The sequence below is a fragment of the Azolla caroliniana genome, unplaced genomic scaffold (genome assembly GCF_043228905.1).
Source record: "Azolla caroliniana isolate FFs.n. ecotype wild unplaced genomic scaffold, voAzoCaro1.0.p SCAF_946, whole genome shotgun sequence".
In the NCBI taxonomy this organism is placed as follows: Eukaryota; Viridiplantae; Streptophyta; class Polypodiopsida; order Salviniales; family Salviniaceae; genus Azolla; species Azolla caroliniana.
In genome coordinates, this window is record NW_028231381.1 from 321 (window position 1) to 4,959 (window position 4,639).

The following is a 4,639-nucleotide window of genomic DNA, read 5'->3' on the forward strand; positions in this document are numbered from 1 at the left end:
ATGCAGATGGATTCTGTAAATTACCTTTTGTATCTAAATAATCATTTTATATACTTCATTTTTTCTGAGGAGAGTTTTACATGCCAAGATTAGAGAGGAAGGCAATAGATGGAATTTGTGAAATCTGATTTATGTCTGCATAATTGAAGTTTGAAGGGCTTGCAAGTTTCCCTAAGACAAAGCATGTGGCCGAGGAGTCTGTCAATGTAGGCTTCCAGTGTTGCTCTATAAAGTGAGCATTGATATTAAGTTCATATGACACCTAAACTAGTAATGATCTAGTAATTTGGCACCCTCGTCACATGTCCAGCGTTCATTCTTATCCAGCATGTTTCAATGGTCTTTATGTTGAAAGCGTGGGGGCTGATTTCCTCAGTATTTCCTGCTAACTGCACATGTGAAAACTGATTTTTTACTGATAGTTTTCTTTAATCTTGAGCTGATGCAGATTCGTGAATATCATAGACGTCATCCTAATGCTAAGATGATCGATGCAGGAGATGATCCTGAGGAGTTGCTCAAGGAGGAGCCTTGGGTGGACTTCAGTGGCGAGGTTTCTAGTCTATTTCTCACTATTAAATAATTGTGGTTGTAATAAACTTATGGTCGTTTCTATATGTGGTGTGACTTCTCTACTTTACGGATGTCTTCTTGCAGGAGGCCAATGGGAAGTACTTAGACATGCACGAGTTGTATAATCAATACTTGAACTATAAGTTCGGGCCTGCTATTGAGTATTCTGCATACCTAGAAGAATTTCCTCAGACGCATAAGATTGCCCGTAAACACAAGCTCTCCAGGCATGTAAAGCCAACTATTTTATATGGGAATCATACATCACATGCATATGGGTATGGAGCTATAAAAGTCTTAGCATTGAAGTGCCAAGTAAGATCATCTTTCTCTTTTGAGAACCCTAAACCCTAAAGAAATGGCATTGGGGTGGCCTTGTGCAGCTTGTACATGTCAAGGGAGGAACCTGGGAAATAAATGGGGAAATTTTGGGGCAAAACTGTGTTACATTCTACAATTTCAATGAAGTAGAACATAAAATAGACATGTAGGAACAGTGTATCATATGTGAAAAAAATGAATCATGTGGTTACTTTAAATACTATGAGTGGCATTTGCATTTGTAAAACGTCCACTATAAACATTTAACTTAATGTCTGATTAATGATTTCAACTCCTGACACTGAGTTTCTCCAATTGCAGCAAATATAGAAGCTATCTTTCAGATTTGACAGCATATCTTCAATCCTTTTTTGAGCGAACACAACCTCTACAAGATCTGGATAAAATTCTTTCCAAGGTCTGTTTCCAATCATTTATATTGAAACGCCTCTCATTGTTACATTAATGCTTAAATGTATGTTGTCTAGATCGAGATGGATTTTGAAGAACGTTGGGAAGCGGGCACGGTTCAAGGTTGGGAAGATAAAGATGGTCGATCCAATGCTGATCAATCGACAATTGACATGGATGACTATGAAACAGTTGATGAACTTGTGGAACTGGGGCCTGAGAAACTTAAGCAGGTAACCTGTTGTAATGACAATTTCTGAGTGAAGATAACCTCTCATTAAAGCTATTAGTTTACTTAATAGATGATTAATTATTTTAGATTTTCCTGTAGGCTTTGATGGCACTAGGATTGAAGGCTGGTGGTACAGCCCAGCAAAGGGCAGAAAGGCTCTTCCTTACTAAGGTACGTTGCTTCTGAGTAATATTGACTAATTTTCTTAGATCCCTTCTAATTCCTACTTATTTTTACGTCTGTTTATGTTGTTTTTAGTATACCACCCTGGAAAATCTCAACCGCAAACATTTTGCTAATGTTAAGGGTGGTCCTGGAAAACCGGAAGACGTAAAAGCTTTCAGAGAAATAGCACTCCAAGAAGTAAAGATTCAACGCCTCTGTGAATTGCTTCATGAGGTATTATTATGGTGTTAAGTTCCTTAATGCTTCGACATCATGCTGTGTATTGCTTAAAATCTTGTTTGATTCTAGGCGATTGAAGAGACGAAGGCACATGTTGAAAAGAAGCAAGCTTTGACATATGAAGAAATGGAAGCAGAAAGGGAAGAGGTTCCTCCTCACTTTTTCTCAAGTTTGTCATTATGAGTTTTTCAGCTGCTGTAGTACTGGTGTTTTATTTTTAGTTGATGTATCTAGGAGGAAGTGCAAGCAGAAAGTGACAGCGATGAAGAAGAGCAGCAAATTTATAATCCTCTCAAGCTGCCAATGGGTTGGGATGGAAAACCTATCCCTTATTGGCTGTATAAACTACATGGATTAGGCCAGGTATGCTTTGCAATCTGAAAGGCACCTTCGCGTGCTACTTTTGCTATTAAACACTTTAAAGCTATTACCATCATCATTTACAGAAGAACTGCTGAAATATCAAAAGCAAAGCCCACTATATGCACATATATATTTTTCACTATTGGCTGACTAATCTCTAGCATGAGAATGAGTTGTGCAGTTAATCCTGTGTGTTCTGAATAGCAAGAAAATATAGAATGAAATTTATGTATAGATCATTTGAATAAATCTTTGAAACGCTAATTAACTGCTTCTGTACACTATGTTATTATCGTTCAAATAAATTTAGTTTTCATATCCTTTTGATTTTGTCTAAATTAATTCACTATATATTTGCGAGTGCAAGAAAATATAGAATAGCATTTATGTAGAGGTATTTTAACTCAAATCATTGAAAGACCAATTAACACACCATCACATGATTTAAGTAAGTGTAATTTATTTAACATTCTTTGTATTCTTTCTTAATCTCTAGAATTGTCTGGAATACCTCATCCCTATCTTGCCGAGCATCCATCTTTGTGGAAAGCTCTATCACTGCTAGGCACTGTCAAACGTAACTTGTTCTCATAGGCTCCAACCGTTGGAATAGCTGGTACTGGTACCAAACATTTGAGAACCTTTTTGGATTTTCAGCTTGTTATTTCTATTTATGAGTTAAAGACATGTATTTGAGAAGCTTAGAAAGTAATATTCTTCCATCACATGTTGGTCTGAGCCTTTTTCTTGCAATACTACTACTACTGTTATCTATATCTAGGTCATCTAGTGGTGATTCAAACTTGTATAAAATTTAGACCTTTCAGTGTATGTTACTGCAATAAATGTCTATCTTTTAAACCAAATTGATATCTTTCTATTTCCTTCTGTTCTGCTTCCCACTGCATGTTCTGGAAATATTTGCAGGAATTCAACTGCGAGATCTGAAGAGCTTTTGAAAGGCACTTCAAAGAGTGGAGACATCAGCATGGAATGCGTTGCCTTGGTATCCCCAATACAAAGAACTTCCACGAAATAACGACCATTAAGGTGTTCTTTCTGTTGTTTGTATCAGGATATTTAGAAAGAGTTTGTACATTTTTAGGAATCTCAGCATAACATTAGTACATGTTGCCATCGTGATGCCCTTTTCTGTTTGAAAGGCCTAATAAAGCTGGTAGCTATTTCATATTCATCTTATGCAACATTCTTTGCATCTTGATAACTTTTTTCTCTTTAATATATTATGTACTATGCTTCACGAAAACATTCCTATGACAGGATGCTCAGGCCTTGTGGGAGAGAATACAAGAAAGACAAGGAGTAAATAAGTGGCGGCCAGATTTAGAGGAAGAATATGAGGATCAAGAAGGAAATGTCTATAATAAGAAGACATATACAGATTTACAACGACAGGGTCTCATCTAAGTCCAATCCACTGCTTGATTTATTACATTCTCACCCTGTTGTGAAAAGGCTCGGCACATACATTGCCATTTCTCAATTAAGAAAAATGTAACTCATGATCTTTATTAAAAGAATGCGAATGGCGAGTGACAATGAACATTTTTGTATGCAATGTTTTAATCACATGATGTGATTGTGAAGATGGCTGAATATGTTCGAGTCTAATTATTTGGACCAATGAATATTCACGTTATTTTATGAGATATCAATGCCAGATGGTTAAACAATCAAAAGGAAAATCTGTTGAATAATTAGTGCTAGACTTAAAAATACCTCCTAGTTTTGAGAATTCTACTATTCATAATATGGGTAAAAATTAGTACAATATTATTTTGATATATGTCATCACTATGTATCAAACTAGCACTATGAATTACAATGGAATCCTCTGAGGCACAGAAGATCGTGCTAATTATTAACACACATTCCGTATTTCCTACAACAATTTTCAGTAGGTGGTTCAATCTCTATTTGTCACCATCCTCAATCACCAACTCCAGAATTGAGAAATCTGGACTCGGCAATGTCAATTATACCTATATCCATGTGGTATGTAAAATGTACTTCTGATTGTGACAAGAGGCCTTCTTTCCTATCCTAACGTAAGATCCTTGAGGTTGCCGACAACTTTGTTGCCAAAGGATTACCATATGTTAAGTAGTCATGGACGAACTTCAAACATTATTGCCAAGAAAGCACTCATGGTTAATAGGTTCTGAACATTTAAATGCCTAATTACTATTAACAATATGCCTCCACAAAGTTGCAAAGATCATTTTCGTATGGTATATACCCACCTTACTATTAACATCATGCCAACAAGAAGTTCTAATTATTTCTACCCAAGGTTGAGTGTCTATGCACATA

The 4,639-nt window shown here is 36.2% G+C and overlaps 1 pseudogene across 1 annotated transcript; it reads left to right on the top strand.

The window, feature by feature from the left end:
* Positions 1–423: 423 nt before the first annotated feature.
* LOC147847487 (splicing factor SF3a60 homolog) lies at positions 424–3,967 on the top strand (annotated as a pseudogene). The gene is made up of 10 exons (XR_015532320.1): positions 424–553; positions 658–800; positions 1,216–1,312; positions 1,383–1,538; positions 1,637–1,708; positions 1,796–1,936; positions 2,012–2,089; positions 2,177–2,305; positions 3,233–3,355; positions 3,587–3,967. The product of XR_015532320.1 is annotated as a splicing factor SF3a60 homolog (transcript).
* The last annotated feature ends 672 nt before the right edge of the window (positions 3,968–4,639 follow it).